The following is a 22,755-nucleotide window of genomic DNA, read 5'->3' as shown; positions in this document are numbered from 1 at the left end:
AGTGATGACTAACTAATAAACATGGAACATAGCCTATTTTATTAGAGCTGTAACCCTCTCATAGATACTCTGTAGTTGCTAGTGCATAGGGAATGTGGTTTATTAAATTTAGTATTATATGTAATAAGCGTTAAGTACTTAGCTAAGTATAACTCAGAACATGCTATACAAAGCTGCTGATGCTAAGAAACTACAGGTCATAACTATCCCTAGAAATATTTCCCTGATAATAGGTGAGTTGTAATAGTATCATATGTTTGCATTTCCTAAGGAAAGGTGAGCAGTGCGTGGCCACAGAACATTGTATTACCTGGATTACATGAAGAAGAACATCCACATTTGCTTGTGTTGGCTGAGTTCTCGAGCCCACAAAGCTCATTTGAGGCAGGTGGTTTATCATCTCACTAAAGAGAAATTTATAAATCCCAAATGGACTCTGCCTCATGCTTTTCAATGGGCAGTTCCCACTTAAACAGTGGCTTGTGGCCTTTTATGTGTTGGGCTCCATCCTAGCATCTTACATACATCATCACATTCAATCCGCTCAAGAACCCTTTGAAGTTCGGATTGTTATCACCATTTCACAGATAAGGAAACTGAGGTTAAGAGAGATTAAGAACCATCCCCCCTGTCATGCAGCTGCTCAGCAGTGGTGATGAGGTTCAGCTCCAGGCCTCCCTGATTCCAGAGCCCATGCTCTATCTTTGCTGTCATGTATGACGTATATAAACAACTTTTCATCTGAGCAGATGTAGATAATATTGATATGAAACAAATTTACCCTAAAATTTCAGATTTCCTGTTTTGTTTCCTCTTTTGTCATGATTTTGCTTGTTTTCAGATGTTGTTTAGGTAGCATTTTTTAAATGTGTGTTTCCTTTTTCTATTCCTCTTGCCTTCACTTCACAAAAGGAAAGGATCCAACATCTGCCTGTGATTCTGTGCAGAGCCCAGCCATGACTCTGGGCTTTCAGTCTTGCTTATGCAAAGGACACAGGATGCTTTCTTCTCTGACTATAGAAATGGAGACAGTCAGAATAGGTGTTCCCAATAATTATCTTAATTTATTGAATCCCACATGTGTATGCTCCAATTATAGGTCTAGCTCAAGAGATGGACAGAAATGACCCCTGCTGTCCAGGAAGGTTTTCCATGGTACATCTCAGTACACCGGGCGAGCCCTCGGTGTCAGAGTGGAAATGTACGCATGGACCTTCTTCACAACTTCTTTCATATCCTCCTCATTTGCCGTATTTGGCATTATAGATTTTCAGAGCCAAGAATCAGTGTATATCAAATTGTGGGTCCTGATAATGGTTTTCAAGAGCTTCTCAGAGCCAACGAGAGAAGTTTTCATCCACAGCTGTCTTTACCCTACTTTAGCCAGAGGAGCCCCAACTGACTGGGATGTCCTTTGAGAAAAGGGGTGTCACTGCAGCAGAAAAGGAGATTTGAACAACACTGGTGTTGCATAGTTGCTGCTCCCTCTTCCCTACCATTCCCCCCCTTTACTGTGCTACTCTCCTGACAGTGTAAACTTTTAAACATTTTCATTCCAATTTACCAACTGAATTTGGTCGTGATAAAAAATAATTGCATCATCTAATAACTAAATTATATAACTAAATCACTGATAATATGTAAGGCAAACCTTAGTCTGAAATTTGTTTGGAAGCCTTATGGCAATGCACTCAAGTAAAACCTTTCTGAGTCTCTTTTTTTTCATCTGGGCCTTAGGGGATAGCTTGGATATGGGTTTTATTTAAGAGCATGTGTGTGAAAGGAAAAAAGAAAGAGCAAACATTATAGGGACCGGGTTGTTAAATAATCTTGGAGGTTATTCTGCCAGTTAATACAATACACAATGAGTGTGTAGAAACCCCAGTTCTAATCTTTTCTTTAATGTTTCTTAGCATCTTTTTCTGTCCTAGTACTGAGTGGAAATGTGTGTGAGCAGGGAAAGGTGATTCCATCTGCGGTGTACCTGGTGCTGATGGGAAAGGCCAGGAAGTGATTTGCACAGACATCAAATGTTCAAAATACCTGTTAGTCCCTAGTACAAAGATGATCAAATGTTTGCTGTTTATTTATTTAACCAGAGAGGTTCCATCCAAAATGAAGACTAAAATTTAAAAGAAGTTATGAAAATATTCTTGAAAATGATTCTGCAATGAGAAACTATTTTTTAATTAAAAAAATTATACAGTTTCAGAATGTTGTCCATATGAATTATTCTCAAAATTAACATAGATTCTATGAGTTAAATTTCAAGTGTGCATAGGTTGAATGACGGCTTATATCCAGAATGTCTTCTTAAAATGAAAATAAAAAAAACGTATTCAAATATGATTAAAATTTTATAGAACATTTTCAAAGACATTATTCCAACTTTTATTTAAACAAGATCTATAATGAAAGTGTGATTTCTGAAGCCACACTCCTAGGGTTCAGATCTGGGAGCATGTTCCTTACTCACTGTGTGCCCTTGGGAAGTTATTGGGCTCTCTGTTCTTCAATTTCCTTAGCTGTAGAATGAGGACGATTGTGCCGAATTGTTGCAGTGATAGTAAGGATGAGTTGATGTAGGTTAATTCACAGAACACCCAGCATATAGTAAGTGCTCCACGGGTGTTGGCTAGCATTACTAGTTTTAACAGAATTTGTTAGTGCCATTAAAAGGAGGAGTTCATAATTGGACAATATAAAAGTCCAGTAAAGGGAGTGCACGCATGAATCAGCACCCGTTCTCAGGGAGTCCTAGATAGCACCGGTCTCAGACTTCTCCTTGTCCAAAAACCGAAATAACCAACAAGCAAAACAACACACACACACACACAAAAACCCACTTCAACCCACCAAAAACTTCCACATGTAACCTGAATAGTAATGAACACTAGAAGAAAATACAAAACACACAAAGCTTTCTTTTCTAATGAACTCACTTGAATGTCTAAAGTAAACTACGCTTGAGTGATTGCAAAAAAGCCAAAAGAAAAAAGTCAGGATGTCTAAATAATAGCAAGTTTTGATATAAATCAGTCAAATCAGCAAAATTTTGAAAGTCTTTTAAGTAAACTATTAAATGGTTGTAACATACTGAAAATCAACATACTAAAGAAGAGCTGTGATGATAGGGTGGAAATAAATAAAGGTTTTATTAAGGTGTTATATTTAAGACCATCGGGTCTTAGGGGCAGACTTTGCTAACTGATATGTTTCTCTCTAGCTAAAAGTGATTCATAGCAGTCAAAAAGACTCATCTCCCTTGGTTTATCTTAAGAGTTTTATGATAAGCTACTATTTTCTTTAAAAGCATAAATATATGTATAGAGAATATTTCAGGTAGATTTAAAAAAAAGTAAAATCAGGAAATATTACAGATCTGTCTTTGGTACGAGGACTCCTGTTTATTGTATCCATGTTAGCTGCTACTAGTAGATCAAGAGTTCTGATTGGGAAAGGTTTAGGAGTCTATTGACATTCCCGAAACAACCCTACCACTCTCCCCATAACTTATTACTTCCCTTATGGATTGGTGGTAATTACTGTGGAGATTAATCAGCAATTAAAAAGTGCTGTAACCCCCAACAGGTCTAGACAATTCTATTACTCTAAATTAAAAGCCTCTGAAATAGTACTAAGGGAAATATGGGACACTTTTCACAAAGATTCCTCTTTCACTTAAGTAGTTGCTGAAATAATCCACAGCAACTGTGCATCTGTACTAACAGTGCCTTCTGAGATCTTTAAGAAGGGAAGGGAATCTAACATTTATCAGCTATCTTACTGCATTTAATCCTCCCTACAATCCTGAAGGTAAGGTGATCTCCTGCTGTTTTCTTTTGTGGATGAAGACAATGAAGCTTGAAGAGTCATTTGCTCAAGGTTCCCAAGCCTGCAAGGAGCAGATCTGGAAGTCTTCTGGTTTAAACTTTTTATTACTTGACAGAATTATGAGAAAATAATAATAACAGTAAAATTTAACACAAAACCACTAAACTAAAAATTAAGTCTTTAGTGCTCCCAACAGTGGTTATATATTCCATTATAGGAGAATTAATACATATCTGACAAGGGTTAAATTAGAAATAAATGAAATATTGGAGTCAATATTATTCTTTTCATAGAAGTTGAAGAAAAGGTCCTTGTTTGCGCTCAATGTGCCAGGGTCCGTCCACACTGCAACTCTTCTGCTCAGTGGCTCTGAGAATTATTTTCTCTCTCTGAGCTTCCACTTTCCTATCTGTAAAACCAACCCAATAATACTTGACACAGGGTGATCAGGAAGATTAAATAAAACAATGTCATGGAGAGTCTCTAGCGTATATTTGCTCAATAAATAGTGGTTGCCTTTAGATCAATAGTATTGAGTAATGGAATTCTTTTGTGTTTTAATCTTTAATTTGTCAAAGACTTCCACTGCCGCTCTACAGGAAGTCTGCATTTCACAAAATCCAATTACTGGATTGCAAAAAGTAATGTAAATTCAGATTCAATGGGACTTTTGCTTAAATGAAGATCAAGGGAATTCCTCACACTTTTTCCTAAAGATATCTACACATCTTTTACTCAGATGTACTTGTTATTAGCTCCTTGAGCTGGAACTAGATTGCATTCTGAATATTTGGAAAGAAGAAACCCTGAAGTCTGGAATCACTGATGGGAAAGCAGACACTCATTTACATTTCAAGCTGAAACATGCAGAAAGGTTCTCTTTAATGTGAGTTTCTTATATTCGATACTAGAATATTAAAGTTCAGAAACTTCACTAAGTTTTAGTGACAAAGTCTTTTTGTATGACATCTCAGAGATGTCATCATTAGGGATACTGCTAACAGGGTTGTTAAAATAAATTTGGAAGAGGATAGTCATTCAGTCTAGTCTCACATTGCTTTTCCTTCAGAGAGTGTTTGCTGAGGCATCAGATTGGCAAATACATCTCTATCAACATCTGCTCTCATTTTTCAAATTGACAGCATTAGGAAACAGAAGTTGGGATTAAATGTTATTCTTAAACCTTGGATCAGGCTATAAATCCACATTCTGTCTGTTAAAGAAATGCCTTCCTGAAAACATCTCGAAACATTATTTAATCATCTGAGTTGAACAAGTCCTGTGAAGGACTTAAGTTTATTTTATAATTTTCCAAAACTTGCCAATGATCAGGGAGATTAAATAAAATGAAGCAAATTGACAATCCATTTTGTAATTGGACTGTATCAGTCAAGCCCAGGCAGGGGAGCAGAGTCGCTAATTAACACAACAGGAAAAGGGATTTATTATAGAAATTAGACCTTACAGAATTGTGTATGGAGCTGAGGAAGTAAGGGTCCAGAATTCTAGATGGGTCCTCAGGGAAGCAATCAGTCAAAGAAGCCAAACACTTCAGTTGCCACGTGAGACTGCCCAGAGAAGCTTTTGTGGGAGTGTACAGGAATGAATAGTTACATCTCTGTGGTCAAGTATCTGGTACTGGTACTAGTTAATTGGCAGAGAAGTCAGGAAGATGTCACGATCAGACTGTAGGAATGTTAGAACAGGCTGGAACCCACGAGGTACATCTGTGTCTGTCCCTCACTGCATTTAATTATGAAAACCTTCAGAGGATAATGGCCCCTGGACTGTTCCACCTTCACTTCTGAAATCCCACCCATATTCCTCTTTTGGTCCACTCTATCTGAGAATGATACAGGGAAGATGATTTGGGGGAACACAGCTCCCAACTTAACTACTACAGTTCCTTAATATCTGCTTTTCATGCCCATTCCGCTGCTGTCTTTCTGAGGACCTTTCGGTCTCCTATGAAGTGGTTAGTTTTATCTTGTTCTCAGAGTTTTGCAACAAAATCATCTGCAATCACCATGTCTCTCACTACTTGACCCTTTTCTCTTCTTCATTAAGTCTTCCAGTAGTTTTGTTTCTTTTACTAGACGGTAAGACAAAGTCCATACAATGACCTAAAAAGTTTTGAAGATTGGATTCCCTTTTCCCTCTCTGAGCTTATCTCCCAGGAGTTTCCCTTTCACTCTCTCAACCCAAGTCATACTGACCCCCTTGTTTTTCCTTTCAAATGTGAAATATGCTCCTGCTTTATTGCCTGTGTACTTACTTTTCCTAAAAATGTTTTCTCTGAAATTCACATGACTAATTTCTTCATCACCTCTTTCAGGTCTTTGTTCAGTTATCAACTTTTTAGAAAAGTCTTTCCTGACTATTTTATTTAAAATTGTACCTCTGAGTCTCTGTTCACCTTCCCCGCCTTACTTTTCTGCTAAATCCTTTTCATTATCAAGTATGCTCTCTTGCTCTCTCTCTCTCCATTCTGTATTTTGCATGCTATCTTTTCTAGAATAGAAGCCCTGTGATGCTAGGGTCTGGTGTCTCTTGCACGTAGATGGTGGGCATGCCAGCATTTTCTCCACGGTTATTCATTGAATATTTTCTATGAATTCATCAGAGTCACAGAATTGTCTGTTCTATTCATTAGGTTTGTATAGAGGTTTTATGTTATTTCTTTAAACCTTATCTGTTATGCTAAATAATAATAGATTCTATTAAATAAGACTTTATGAAGATTAAATGAGCAAATACACATAAAACATTTAGCACAGTGTCTAGGCATAGCAAGCATTAAATATCTCATTATTTTCATAAATATCATTTATACAGGTGAACATGCACGTTGTACATAATACTTCAGATCTCTTGCTTTTAGTTTCTTCATAAATATAATGAGAATTTTTAATTAAAATATCTTTAACCTCTCTGTCATTTATAAAATTAGAAGTCTGTACTATATATAGATTATCTGTGTAAATGAGCATGTTTGGATGCATAAAGATTTGATGTAATCTCTATTGAGTTATCTCTAATTAATTAAACACTGATAATAATGGAATATGTGGCATCATTTTACTAGTTTATTGTAGACATTGTAATGACTAACAATTGTTCTAACCCTAAAAGGAATCAAGCCATATTAATTCTAAGCAGTGTGCTTTTCAAAGTGTGAGTTTTTAAAATTTTGACTTAATAACTAATTGAAATAATGTCTCCTGCAGGAAACTCCATACTGAAAAATACATCCTATTCCAAAGTTGTGAGTCAATTGCTTGAAATGCCAAAAACTTTTTCCCATAGAAAGGTTTAAGTTGAAAAATGGAAGCCACATCCCTCCATGCATAAGAAAAAGTTAGTTCAATTAGGAGAATATGAAGTAGATAAAAGTAGTTTTGCAGCATATGAAAGCTATATTTGAACATCATCACAAAATTTGAGATACTGGTTTCTTATCTTTAATTTCACCTCAAAATGTTAGTATTTTCTTTCCCTGTCCTTGCAATTCCATGACTGTTTCTAGCATTGGAACATAGTTATTCAGTATATCATTTTTAATAATAAATATTGGAAAAAACTAAAAATTATTCAGTAGATAACTTATTAAATAAATGATGACACACCCATATCATGAAATACTATGCAGCCTTTACAAGGAATGAGGCAGCTCTTTGGTGCTAATATGAAAACTTCAATAAGATATATTATTGTGACAATAAAACAAGAAGCAGAATTGTTTGAATACAAGTCTATTGTTTCGATGGAGGAAATAATATTTCTAAGTATCTTTTTTTGGCATATTGCTAGATGCTGACAGTTCCCACCATGGATGGGAATTGCTTGTCTAGAGACAAGGAAGGGAGAGAGGAAGATTTATTTTTGCTGTTCTTTATCAAAATGATTTTATATATACATAGTTTAACTTTGTGTTTTCCATCTCCTTGGATACAGCTGTACCACTAACATTTTTGATATGCCATTCAATCAAGCATTAAAAGAGTATTGTTTAAACTTGCAATTGTAATAATGAAAAAGAAAATAGAAATGTATGTTGAAGAAATGGACACAATTGAGTGGTGGGGAGAGGAAGAGGATTTGAAAGGATGTATCAGTATATATGAGAAAGATATTAATTAAGGTGTAATTAAGATGTAAAGACGAAGGAAAGGGGGAAAGGTGACAGTGCATCCTGCAGAATTTCTCTGAGAAGGAAGAAAAAGCACCATGGGGAATCACAGTTGGTTCTGATAGTTTTCTGCCACGAGATGGCATCATCAACCCAAGACAGTTTGGATGCTATTACAAGTAAATTAATGGAGGGAGTGTAAAAAATGAGTTAGCTTTTGGATTAAGAAGTAGAAAGCAATGTATGGGCAACTACTCATAAGTTATTATACCAACATATTCACATATAACAACTCAGTTCTTCCATCAGTAGTGTTTCTCAGGAAAAAATATAATAATCTGTGTATATATGTCTATAAAACTGGTATTCAAGGCTTGCCGAGAAACTATTGTTTTCTGTGTTTAACACTAAAATGTATCTCATGACTTTGGGAAAAATATTTTCCTCTATAAATGTTGCTGGCAGTATGAAAGCAGTAAGATGCATATTAAAACAGCAGAGTTGATATAAACAAAGAAGATGGCAACAAGTTTGTCTAGGTTGAATGACCTAGAAAGCTAAACCCTGTAGAGAGAAAAACTATTTACCTTCTCTCCAATAAGGTGAATCAGCTCACTGGGTCAATAATGAATTTAGTAGTAAATGTACAGAAACTTATGGATGAATTTACTATAGGCAAATTAATCATTTCTGTCTCAGAATATCATGCTATGCAGTGAGGTCTGAAGGAGCATATATTACCTTCAGATATGAATATTGAAAATAATTTTATAGTGAGGTAAATAGGAATTATAGTCATTTATTCTCTAACTCCATTTATGTGCTTTAATAAATCTGAAAAATATTTTAAATAATGTCTTAAAATATAGCTTTTATTTATTATATGTAGGGAAGAAGCTTTTTAGATCATTTATTTAAAAATTTCTTAACTACTATATTAGTTAGGGTTCTCCAAAGAAACAAAGCCAACAGAGTGTGTGTGTATGTGTGTGTGTGTGTGTGTGTGTGTGTGTATGTGGAGAGAGCTTTGTTGTTAGGAACTGGCCCTCACATGACTGGAGTATGGTAAGTAAACTTCATATAGCAGGGCACAATCAGGAAAATCCAATATCGATGATGTTTAAATCCTTAGTCCAAATTCCCTAGGAGAAGCTGGCTGCCTGGAAACTCTAGCAAGAGCCAATGGTGAAGTTGAGGCAGAAATTATTCTCATTCCTGAAACCCTTCAATTCTGGCTTAGAAGGTCTCCAACTGATTGGATGAGTAAACTACCCATACTGCTGAGGGCAAACTCCTTTTTTGATTGTAGATGCAATCAACAAATTATAGATATAAATTCCATCCTCAAAATACCCTCACTGTAACAAGCAGGGTGGTGCTTGAACAAACAATTAGACACTAAACCTAGCCAAGTTGACATGTGAAATTTACCATCACACCTACTCTGTGCCTGGTGATGTGCTTGTGCTAATGAGATTAAATGATAAATAAAATATACACAGTCTGCATGGCCCTCATGGATTGATTCTATGGTGTAGCATAATGACAAGTGAAGGATTTATAGTTAGACCTAACTCTTATCCCAGTGTTGCTTGCCAATTGTGTAATTCTAATAAGTTAATTAGTTTCTCCAATTCAAAACATATTTATTGACAATTTCCCAGCTCTACATGTTTGACCAACAGATAAAAAGCCTTGGCTTTAAGGAGCTTACATTTATCGTTCCTTTTTCAAGTAAATAAGATATAACAACTTCATCGTGTAAAGACTGAATGAAAATAAGTGCACGTAAGTCAGTTCATGGAAACAAACAAGAGTTTCTACCCTCTAGCCATGGGTGAGGTCAAGTGAGATGCTATGAGACCAAAATAGCAGTGTAAGACTCTCCAGGGAACTGTTGCCCTAAAGAATGCTTGAACAAATAGCAAAAATTAGCAGAGCCATCCTCCTCAGAATTCTGAAAAACATGATAAAGTTTTCAATAACTGGGTGAGAGCTGAATCAAGAAAATGCAAATTTAAAATTAGTAAGAAAAGCTATGGCATCTTGTGGGCCCATCCCCTCCCTGGTACAGTAGGTAGCCAACCAGAACTCCCTTTATGGATACCTGGCCTTGTCCTGAGGGAGGTGAATAACCCCCTATGCATACACTAGAATGTCTATATGTAGATGCCAGTTTATTGGGTAGCAGCCTGAAACACTGAGCCAAAAACTCATTTCTCCTCACCCTTCCAAAAATTTGTCCTGCAGGCAGAAGCAGCTTGAGGACAGCTAAAGCAATGTAAGAAATGATTCGAAATGTCTTGGGACCTCTTTTAAGACATTCAATAGAGCAACCCAAGGACGGGGGTAGAGTGGTCTATATTATAGAAAATAGAGAGGATTTTTGGATTCCTGTAAGTGAGAAATTCCAAAGCCAGGAGCAAGAACAAACCCAGGACAAAAAGACGGTCTCAGAAAAGAGGGAGAGGATCCTGTACTTCATATTTACCTTGAACTGATCTTCTTCATAAGAAGGCTAATCTCTTAAAGAGAGCACAAGCCAATGCAGAGTGAACTCTTAAAAGACTGAAGTAAGAGGTGTTTTTTTTTTTCTCTTGATTTGTTTTTGTTTGCTACTATCATTCAAGGAGATCTCTGTCAAATCACTAGCTAGATACAAACTTAAGGAGCAGACAACTAAAGGACTAAATCACAGAGTTAATATATTAAAATGTACATTATGCAGCAAAGATTATAAGGTAAAGAAACAAGAAGTGATGATCCATCAAAAAGAACGAAATAAAAATTCAGAAATCATCAACAAAGAATATTATATTTTGGACATACCAGACAAATAACTTTAAAAAAACTTAAATATGCTCAAGGAGATGAAGGAAAACACAAAGAACTAAAGGAAATCAGGAAAATGATGACTGAGCAATATAAGGATCTTAATAAAGAGATGGAAATTTTACAAAGGAGCCAAACAGAAATATTGGAGTAGAGGAGAACAATAACTGAAATAAAAAATTTACTAGTAGGTTTCGGCAATAGAATGGAGCTTGTAGAAGACAGAATTAGTAATCTCTAAGATAAGAAAATTAAATGAATCAAGGTAGGGAGAAAAAAAAAATAAAAGCTGAAAAAAGTGAACAGAGCCTGAATGATCTGTGGGACACTATCAGGTGCATCAGTGTATACATTATGGGTGTCCCAGAAGGAGAAGAAAGAGAGAAAGGGCAGAAGGAATACTCAAATAATTAACGGCAGTAAACTTGCCAAATTTACCAAAGATATGCTTTTGCACGTTCAAGAAAGCCAACAAACCCCAAACTTTATAAATTCAAAGAGAACCACACCCAGACATGTAGTAGTCAAACCGTCAAATGCTAAGGAAAAGAAGAGAGTCCTAAAACCTGCAATACAGAAGCAACCTGTTATGTACAAAGGAGTCCCCACAGGATTAAGTGAAGATTTCAAATCAGAAACCATGGAGGAAATAAAATAATGGGATGAAATATTTAAAGTACTGGCAGGAAATAATTGGTAACCAAGAATTTTATATCTGGCAAAATGTCTTTCAAAACTGAGGGAGAGATTAAGACGAACAAAAGCTGAGGGACTTTAACCCCTAAACACGCTTTACAAGTAATACTAAAAGGAGTTGTTCAGACTGAAAGGGAAAGATACCGAACAGATTGAAGTGGCTTGCAGATAAAGACCTCCAGTAAAGATAACCATGTGGGAAATTATAAATGCCAATACATTGTATAGTATTTTGGTATGCAGTTCCAAGTTCAACTTCTTTTCTTTTTTGCATGGGCAGCACCGGGAAGTTAAACTTCTTATAGTTCCTAAAATTAAGTGCATAAGAAGCAATGATAAATCTATGTTTATTAACTATGTGCTGTTTACAAGAGATTCATCTTATGTTCAAAGACATACGTAAGTTCAAAGTGATAGGATGGTGACAAAATATATATTATGTAAATAGTAAACAAAAGAGAGTTGAGTAGCTGTATACTAATATCAGATAAATTAACCACTAAGTCAAAAACTGTTACAAGGGACAGAAAAGTTCACTATATGCTGATAAAGAGGTCAATTCAAGGTGGTTTCTCAGAAAACTAAGTATAGAATAGCCATATTATCCAGTAATCCCATTATTAGGTATATATTCAGAGGAACTGAAGGCAAAGACACAAATGAACATTTGCACATTGATGTTTATAGCAGCAGCATTTACAATTGCTAAGAGGTGGAAACAGTCCAAATGTCCACCAATGGATGAGTGGCTAAACAAGCTGTGATATATACATATGATGGAATATTCTGCAGCTGTAAGACAGAATAAAGTCATGAAGCATGTAGCAACATGGATGGACCTTGAGAACATTATACTGAGTGAGATTAGTCAGAAACAAAAGGATAAATACTATATGTCTCACTAATAGGAACTAACATTAATGAGTGAACTTTGAGAGTTGAAGTTAAAGACACAAGTTATCAGGAGATAGAAATAAGGTAGAGATTGGGCATTTGATGCTAAAGGAAAACACATTGTGCAACAGGACTGATTGTAAACATTCAGAAATGAGTAACACAATACTACCTGATGGTAGCACAATAATAAATAAGTACACTGAATAATATAAATACAAGCTGAAGGTGACTATGGTTGAGGAAGAAGGTATGGGACGTGTATGCCAACAGAATGAAGGATAGAGGATAAAGACTGACAGAGCATAATTCAGGAATGCCTAGAGTGGACAACAATGGTAATTAAATGTACATATATAAAAACGTTTTTGCACGAAGGAGAACAAATGGATGTCAATATTGAAGGTGTTGAAAATGCAAGGTATACAGGAAAAAGGGTCTAGAGTCAACAGTTAATATTGTAATATGCTTCCACTGAATGTAACAAAGGCATTACGTAAAGCTAAATGTCAACAGAGGTGGGGATATGGATTCTTTGTGGAAGAAAAGGAAATGTCTTCATGTAGATTATGGCGGTGAAAGAATGTCTATACACTTAGGTTGGATGGTGTGATGTGAGAATAAAATTGTTTAAAAATGAACAGAGAGAAACAAGTGCTAGAGAAAATGTGGAGAAACAGATGTGCCTATTCATTGTCAGTAGGGAAACTGAGAGGTGCAGCCCCTCTGGAGGGTAGTGTGGTGGTTCCACAGGAGGCTAGGAGTGGGGTTGCCATTTGATCCTGCAATCCCATTACTCAGTATATATATACACTTAGAGGAACTGAGTGTGGGGATACGAATGGACATTTCCACACTGTGGTTCAGAATGGATGGAGGTGGCCTAAGAGTATGATGACTGAGGGAAGGAAGGGTGAACTATGGTGTTTACATACAGCAGACTACTGAGCAGCTGCAAGAAGGAATGAAGTTGTGAGGTATGCAACTAGGTGAATGAACCTAACAACCGTATGTTGAATGAAATGCCAGAAATGAAAAGACAAGTATCATCATACCTCATTCATGAGGACGAACTTTAATACACATACTCAGCGAATTGAAGTTGAGAGCGTGGATTATCAGGCTGGGGCCTATCGTAAAGGGTCCTAGATTGTAAGCTCTTACAGCAGTCATATATATTAAGGAGTTGTAACTGTTATTTATAAATTTTGATGTACTGAGCTGTTGTATATAACCTGTTTGTTCCCAGAAACTTCGGGTATTTGTGTGACACCCAAGACTTAGATTTAGAGTGCTGAAGCTATGAAAGTTAGCAGTACCTCAGAGAGAAACTGTTTAAAAGTTGAAAAAGGGATCAGACTTCAACTAGAGATATCCATGAAGTGGATCTGGATAGGACTAAAGTAATTCAGAATACAGGGTGAAGGATGATATGGTCCATATTTTAAGACTTCAACTTCTGTGTGAGACCAAAGGGAGAGATGTTTATTTGGTGCAAAATTTATATTCTGGGTAGTGCATTATCTAATTTAACTTGTATAGTCAGTTTAATTGAACACCATAGGTACATGGAATCTTGAATAGGGCATGAAATCTTGTTGGTTTGTCCAGGATGGTGTGATGCCTTGATAAGAGAGTTTTTGGGCAGTGAATAAAAAAGTATTTGCAAAATCCACTTGGGGGTCTGGGGAGAAAGGATTACTGCATTTGGGGGATTCTTCACAAGCAGTGGGAACAACCACATCAATAGGCTGAGCTCTCGATCTTGGGGTTCACACCTATGAAACTTGTTCCTGCAAAGGATAAGCTAAGTCTACTTAAAATGATGCCTACAAGTCACCCCCAGAGAACCTCTTTCGTTGCTCAAAAATGTGGCCTCACTCTCTAAACCAACTCAGCAGGTAGAGTCACTGCCCTCCGCCCACTATGTGGGACATAATCCCAGGGATGTAAATGTCCCTGGTAACATGGGACAGAACTCCTGGGATGAGCGGGGACCAAGTATCATGGGATTGAGAAAGCCGTCTTAACTGAAAAGGGAAGAGTTATATGAGACAAAATAAACTTTCAGTGGCTGAGAGATTTCAAACACATGAGAGATTATCCTAGAGGTTATTCTAATGCATTATATAGATATCCCTTTTAGTTTAGTGTTTATTAGGGAAGTACCTGAAAGTGTTGATCTGTGTTCCAGTAGCCTTGATTCTTGAAAATATACAATGATAAGACTTTTACAATGTGACTATGTGATTGTGAAAACCTTGTGTCTGATGCTCCTTTCAGCTGGGGTATGGTCAGATGAGCATAAAAATACAGATAAAAATAAATAATGGGGGGAAAAGGGGTAAAATAAATTTGAGAGATGGAAATACTAGTGGTCAATGATAGGGAAGGGTAAATTATATGGGATGTATGAGTTTTTTCTTTTTTCTTTTTCTTTTTCTGGAATGACACAAATGTTCTAAAAGTGATCATGGTGATGAATACATAACTATGTGATGATACTGTGAGCCATTTATTGTATACCACGTATAAACTGTATGCGTGTGAAGATTTCTCAATAAAAATATTATAAAAAAACAAGAAGACATAACAACTATGAATACATATGCACCTAATAGCAGAGTCCCAAAATTTACGAAGCAAATATTGACAGATTTGAGGGGAGAAATAGATGGTTCTACATTAATAGTAGGAGACTTCAATACACTACTTACAATAATGGATAGAATATCTAGACAGAAGATGAATAAAGAGAAGAAATATACATTCTTCTTTAGTGCACATGGACCATTCTCCAGGATAGACCGCAAGTTAAGATACAGAACAAGTCTCAATGAATTCAACAATATTAAAATCATACAATCAGTGTGTCCTGTCTTGACCACAATGGAATGAGGCTAGAAATGAGTAGAAAGGGAGAACTGGAAAATTCACAGATATGTTGAAGTTAACCCACTCTTAAACAACCAAAGACTCAAAGAATAAATCACAAGGGAATTTGGGAACTATCTTAAGGCAAATGAAAATGGAAATATACCAAAACTTGTGGGTTGTAGCAAAGTCAGTACTAATAGAGTAATTTATAGCTATAAATGTTTACTGCAAAAAGGAAGGAAGATATCAAATTAGAGACCTAACTATTCGGGATATAGAAAAAGAAGAGCAAACTAAACTCAAAGTGAGTAGAAGGAAGGAAATAAATATTAGAATAGAGACAGAAAAATTAAAAAATAAAAATATGATCAATGAAACTAAAGTTGGTTCTTTGAAAAAAATCAATAAAATCAACAAACCTTTAGTAGACTGACAAATTAAAAAATAGAGGATGCAAATAACTAAAATCATAAATGAAAGGAGGACTTTACTATTGACCTCACAGAAATGAAAAGATTGTAAGAGGACACCATGAACAACTGTGTACCAACAAATTAGGTAATCTAGATGAAATGTACAAATTCTTAGAAACAAATAAACTGCACTGACTTAAGAAAAAAATAAAATCTCTTAAAGGACCAATGACAAGAGATCGAATCGTGAGGCCATCACCCTAATACCAAAGTCAGATAAAGATACCACAAGAAAAGAAAGTTACATCCCAGTGTCCCTCATGAATATAGATACAAGCACCCTCAATAACATAACAGCACACGGAACACGACAGCACATTAGAAGAATTATACACCAGGATTATATAGAATTTTTCCCAGGTATGCAAAGGTGGTTCAACATAAGAAAATCAGTTAACGTTAACACACCACATTAAGAGAATGGAGGAAAAGAAAACATGGGATCATTTCGGTTGACACAGAAGAGATGTTTGACAAAATCCAGTACCCCTTTTTGATAAAAGCACTTATAAAACTAGGATTAGAAGGAAACTTCCTCCACATGATAAAGGTATATATGAAAAAAACCACAGTTAACATCATACTCAATGGCGAAAGACTGAAAGCTTTCCCTCGGAGATAAGAAATGAGGAAAGGATGCTTATTGTGACCACTGTTATTCAACACTGTACTGAAAATTCTAGCCAGGGTAATTAGGCAAGAAAAAGAAATAGAACCGATCCAAATTGGAAAGGAAGAAGGAAAACTTTCTCCATTTGCAGATGACATGATCCAATGTATAGAAAATCCTGAAAAAATTCACAGCAGAGCTGCTAGAGCTAACATGAATTCTCCAAAGTGGCAGGGCACAAGCTCAACATGCAAAAAATCAGTAGTGTTTCTGTACACTAATTGAACAATCTGAGGAGAAAATCAAGAAAACAATTCCCTTTGCAATGGTAATTAGAGAACCAAAACCTAGGAATAAATTTAATCAAGGATGTAAAGGACCTGTATAAAGAAAACTACAAAATATTACTAAAAGAAATCAAAGAAGGCGTAAATAAATGGAAGGACATGCTGTGTTCATGGATTGGTAGATCAAATATCCTTAATATGTCAGTTCTTTCCAAAGCAACATACAGATTGAATGCAATCTCAATCACAATTCCAAGAGCCTTTTTGTTTTTGCAGAAATGGAAAAGCCAATGATCAAATTTATATGAAAGGGTAAAATAATAGGCCTGAATAGCCAAAACCTGACTGAAAAAGAACAATGAAATTGGAGGACACACACTTCCTGGTTTTAAAACTTATTAAAGCTTATTACAAAGCTGCAACCAAATCTGCATGGTTACTGATGCATGAACAGAAATATAAAGTAATGGAAATAAATTCTCACATCTATTGCCAATTGATTTTTGACAAAGGTGCCAAGTCCACTCAATAGGGAAAGAATAGTCTCTCCAACAAATGATTCTGGGAAAGCTGAATAGTTATAGGCAAAAGAATGAAGGTAGATCTCTACCTCAAACCATATACAAAAATTGATTAAAAAAAACAAAAACAAAAACATAGATATAACAACCCAAACTATAAAACTCCTAGAAGAAAACATAGGGGAGCATCTTCTGGACCTTATGATAAGCAATAGTTTCTTAAACTTCACACCCAAATTCAAACAACAAAATAAAGAATGGAGTTCATCAAAATTAAAAACTTTTGTCCATCACAGGGCTTTATCATGAAAGTAAAAAGAATACCTGCAGAATAGAAGAAAAGTATGTGGAAACCACATATTCAACAAGGGTTTACTATCCAGAATATAAAAAGAAATCAACAACAACCACAGCAAAAAGACAAGAAACCCAATTTAAAAAAATAGACATTTCTCCGAAGACTTAGAATAGACATTTCTCCAAAGAAGTTATACAAATGGCCAAAGAGCACATTGAAAGATACTCAACATCATTAATGTTAGGGAAATGCAGAACAAACTATAAGATACCATTTCATGCCAACTAGAATGCTTACTATTTTGGGGGGTGGAGGGTAGCAGCATATGGTCTGGGAATTGAACCCGGGTCTCCCTCATGGAAGGTAAGCATACCAATGAAACACCAGGGCACCCTAGAATGGCTACTGTTTTTTTTTTTAAAGGAAAATAACAAGTGTTAGAAAGAAGGTAGAAAAATAGCAACACTAATTCATTGTTGGTGGGAAGATAAAATGCTGCATCCACTGTGGAAAAGCTTCATGGTTCCTCAGAATGTTAAAAGTCATTATCATATGATCTGGCAACCCCATTCTAGGTATATAATCAAAAGAATTGAAAGCAAGAACTTGAACAGATATTTGCACACTCATGTTCTTAGTGCCATTATTCACAATTGCCAAAAGGAGGGAGCAACCCAAGTATCAACAGATAGATGGATAAACAAAATGTGGACTTTTCATGCAGCGGGATATTGTTCAGTCATAAAAAGGAACTAAGTTCTGATACTTGCGACAATGTGTGAATCTTGAAAACATCATGTCGAGTGAAATAAGCCAGACACAATAGGACAAATATTGTATGATCTTCCTGATGTGAAATAACGGAATAAGCATATTCGGAGAGTCAGAAACTAGAATACATGTTACCAGGACTTCTCTGGGGTAGGGAGTGAGGAGTTAATGTTTAATTGGGGCAGAGTTTGTTTGAGGTGATGGAAAAGTTTTGGTAATGGATGGTGGTGATGGTGGTACAAGATTGTGAATGTGATTAAACCAATGAATTATATATTTAAATGTGGCTAAAAGGGGACATTTTATGATAAACTTATATCACTAGAATAAAGTTTTTAAAAACCATTGGGCTATGCAGTGAACTCTAGTATAAACCATGGCCTCCAGCTAATGATATAATTATAATTGTATTGTTTCATCACTATAAGAAATTGTCATGCTAATTAATAACGGGACACTTTATATGTGAGGGGGTATATGAGAACCTTATTTTTGGCATGATTGTTCTATAAATCAGCAGCTTCTTTAATAAAAAAATAAATAGATAAAATGAGATGTATTTAATATTGTACCTTAATTTTGTAGTTTTAGTAATTATAAGCTATTCTTATTATTGCCCATAAAGTAATATTTCAAGATGCTATGCCAATTGGGCCATCATTACAAATATTACTTTACATAATAAGAATAATTCATTTTCATTTGTATGAAATGTATTTGTTAAAACTTCGGTTTAACATGACCTATTTCTTCTTCTCATTTAATCACCTTTCAAAATATTTCTTTAATGGACAAGTAGACAGTTTGTCGTATACATGCCCAAGTAGGAAACTTTTCAGTGTAGCATCTGTTTCCTTGGCATTGGAGAATAAATTAAAATAATTCGCTAACATAACAGAATTCTTTACTGTAATTGGCATAATTTTAATGGAATTATAGGATGTGAACAGATATTTTCTTCTGAAAAATTAGTATCACAACTTCATATTTATGTTTATTTTTAGTAAATGCTTTAACCTCACCATTTATCTTTCTACAGCTACACCAAGACATAATTAGATGGGTAATACCACTTTTCACCAAAGAATTCCTTTAGACACTTTTTTTCTCTGCCTTCCATTCTAATCCTTACTGATCACTATACATGATTTTTATATCTTACCCTTGAATCAAATGTTAAAATTCAAATTAAATAAAGCAAAACAGCTTTTAAATGTAGATATCAGTGAAGAGGTCTTATGCATGCTCCACGGTCATGATGTGTACACACACACTCACACACACACACACCATCATCATCACCATCATCAGTCTTACCTGTTGGACTTTCGGAAAGTCAAAAAGAATAACTTCCTCTTCCTTATCTAATTTGTGAACTGAATGAGAACTGGGTGCATTGGTCAGATGGCTGGATCAACTGGGTTAGGCAGGCATGTTTTGAGCCTTACAATTTGTCTTCCTCTGTTGAACCTCAAGCTTTGCCACTTGCGAGGGGACTGAAAGGCCAAATATGTTGGTGCAGCCCAAATTTCTACATGGAAGCTTTACAAGTAAGGAGTAGATGTTTCCTTATGACATCAGTTCCTTTTTAGAAAATGTTTTTAAAATTAAGCATAGGTGAGTAGAATGGCAATGAGCTAAATGTCCCAAGTTATTCTGAAGCAAAATAATGCAGTGTTTATTCAATGCATTTGGATGCTGTGTCTCTCAAAATCTTATTTTTTTTCCTGAAACTTCTCTTATCATGTCTCCTTTGACATGTATCTTCTATACTTTAATATTTCTGGTTCTTGTGAATTCTGACTGTTAACTGCACCACTGACAATGATATTTATTTTATTGCTGACATTTTATCCATCATGCAAACATGATTTAACTTGTAGTGTGATTTCACCATGGAGGATATTCTCGTGGCTCATTGAGTCTTATTGTGCCTTATGCATTGCTGTCTTTGATACATTTTGGTTTATCTTTTTAAGCGCTTAGCCATGTGTCTATATTTACTGATGAACTCTTTGCTATTTTACATTCTCTTTTTGTATACATTTAATGTCATTTACCTAATATATCAAAAAGGGTCATTTTACAGGTCAATTAAAGTATTTTTTAAAAAAGCAACAGTAACTGATCTTAGAAATAGTGATACCTGTGTTTTAAAATCTGCTTCAATTTAGTATATTCAGTATAATAACACAATCAAGTTATGTGACTAGTTTACATAGTTTCATATGTGGGACCAATAAAGTACCTGGAACTCCTGTATTTACAGCATCCTCTCATGAATTTAACCACAATTATTATGTGTTTAATCCTGGTTAAAATTTTGGCTCTGCTGATGTTCATAAGCCATTGGTGATTTTCTTCACTTTGCCAGGCCTTTCAGTTTTCTTCTATGTAAAATGCAAATGATAATACAAATCTCACAAGGATTTTGGGAGAATGAAATTAGTATAGTTATTATATGTGAAATATATGCTGTATGTATGAATTTCCCTCAACTCCAGTATCTACTCTCAAATACCATCCTCTCACTAGAGGAGAGTACGATATTGGTGATCCCTGCTTGGTGAGTAGCACAAACTACCCCTGCTCCTAAGGATCCCAGGAAACCATGATAGAACTATAGGAACACTTCTCTGGAGTTTTTCTTGAAGCTAAATGACTCAGCTTGTCTGTACGCAGTCAAGGAGAGTAGCTGGGCCCTGGGCTCCAAATCCCAACTCCAACAACAGAAGTTTGAAAGCAGGGAGAGAGAGGAGGAAACCTTAGTTGTTGGAGGGTTTATGTAAGGAACTATTGTAGACCAGCTGGTTCCATGCCCATAATCTATGCAAACCAGGATGTTCAAGGCCATCTGCTGTGCATTGCTTTAGTTAAAGCTCTTTGAAGAATAAACAACAGAAACACACCTGACATCTCAAATAAAAGTGGGAGTGGGAAGGTGGCCGATATTATAAGGATATGATAGGGAATCCTACTGCCATTCAAGATTGTGAAATGAAGTGCAGTTAGATCCCATAGAAAAGAAATTAGGAATTACTAAGTCCTGGAATGAGCTACTCCCTCTTTCAGAGTCTCTTAAGCTTCTTTCCTATCTTTTCCTCCTTCTTTTTTCTCTAATCTACACCCACCATTCATCTTTCTCTGTGTGTCTACCAGTAATTTCTGATTTGTACTTGGTCCAAAGTGTATTTTTCTAATCAATATAGCCTTGTAAGCTCAGCACCCAAGGATAACTGGTTCTGTCTTTCATTATTTTAATTACACTTTCCAGAGAGGAACTGGATTGGCCCAGCTCACTCATATTAGCCAATGTATTGGACTCCCTGAGGGAGAAGTTAACCATGGTTCAGCTGAGGACACAAGGTTGTGCTCATGTGACAACTTTGTGAAATCTTTCCTCTGTAGGATGTAGATAGAGCAAGCTTTATGGAAAGGTATCAATTATATTCATACCATTTTTCATAGGACCTGGAATGTAGTATATACTCAATAAATATCTGAATAAGTGAATGATAGCACTAAAAATACGGCTTATTTTAATGAGAAATTTATCTGAACTTAGTGACAGCTAATATGTGTGGAATGCTTACCATGCACCAGACTTGATGCACATTTTATGTGCCGAAGGTTACGAAGCTAGGAAGGAATAGAGCCAAGGTTCTTTGGTTCTAGCCTCCACACTCTTGACTCTATGCTAAATGACTCTCATGGTTTGCCTGATTTCAGGCAATATAAAGCAATTTATACCACCTCTGATGTTATAGCACTTTGCAATTGTTTTGTTTCGTTTTAACGAGAGTGGAGTTATAGTGCAGCAATTTAACAAACACAATGCAGATAAAGCCTAGAAATGATTATTTGTTCCTCTTTTTCCCTGTGCTCTTCTCTCTCTGCTTATACATCTCTACGTTATCTAATCTTCTCTTTTCCTTATCCTTCTTTTCCTCTGACTAGCCAACCTTTTTTATTGTGATGATCACTCTTTGCTTGTTCTAGGAATCATTTTTACCTGATTCTGATTCTATAGCCTGAAATCATAAATTATAATCCTCTTAAAGGATAATATTTAAGTAGAAAGGAAAGCATGGAGGACAATATGTTGGAAGAAAGCCTTTTATGTAACAAAGGGCAAGTCAAAATAGCAATGTTAATTTCCAGAACTCAAAAATATTATGTAAATTACAGGACAATAAAACCAAAAAGGACTATATATATCAAATTAAAATAGATTCACTAAGACTCAAAGGTCAGCAAACTAATACAATAAGATATAGTTTTTACTAAGCTTTTCTCTTTAAATGATAATATACCTTGATGTGAAATAGGTATAAAGTATGGTGAGTAATATATTTCTAGCAAACAATATGCATTAAGGGCTTTAAAATGTCAATTCATTCCTTTTTCAAAAATTATTTCAAAGGTGGTTTAACTTTATGTACAAAATTGATCATTACTGTTATATTAATAAAAATTAAAACCTGGAAATAATTAAAACTTTCCATAATGAGGAAATGTTAAATTATAGATCAT

General features: G+C 35.5%; 1 protein-coding gene and 1 long non-coding RNA gene across 3 annotated transcripts in view; one reads left to right on the top strand and one right to left on the bottom strand.

Moving 5' to 3' along the window:
• Nucleotides 1-22,755, top strand: part of KCNH7 (potassium voltage-gated channel subfamily H member 7) — a 495,299-nt gene that overhangs the window by 43,949 nt on the left and 428,595 nt on the right. The window lies entirely within an intron of this gene.
• The window catches only part of LOC143676356 (uncharacterized), a 62,337-nt gene that overhangs the window by 32,731 nt on the left and 6,851 nt on the right, over nt 1-22,755 (bottom strand). Inside the window, exon 3 of one of the 2 annotated variants that reach the window (XR_013172031.1) lies at nt 3,999-4,243. The exons of the other annotated variant lie outside the window; for it this stretch is intronic. This is a non-coding gene — a long non-coding RNA (uncharacterized LOC143676356). Of the gene's footprint in view, nt 1-3,998; nt 4,244-22,755 lie in introns of those variants that run through there. 2 annotated transcript variants of the gene reach the window in all.

Source organism: Tamandua tetradactyla, chromosome 3 (assembly GCF_023851605.1).
Source record: "Tamandua tetradactyla isolate mTamTet1 chromosome 3, mTamTet1.pri, whole genome shotgun sequence".
NCBI lineage: Eukaryota > Metazoa > Chordata > Mammalia > Pilosa > Myrmecophagidae > Tamandua > Tamandua tetradactyla.
The sequence above is the reverse complement of the archived record's forward strand: the minus strand, read 5'-3'. Positions and strand labels throughout refer to the sequence as shown.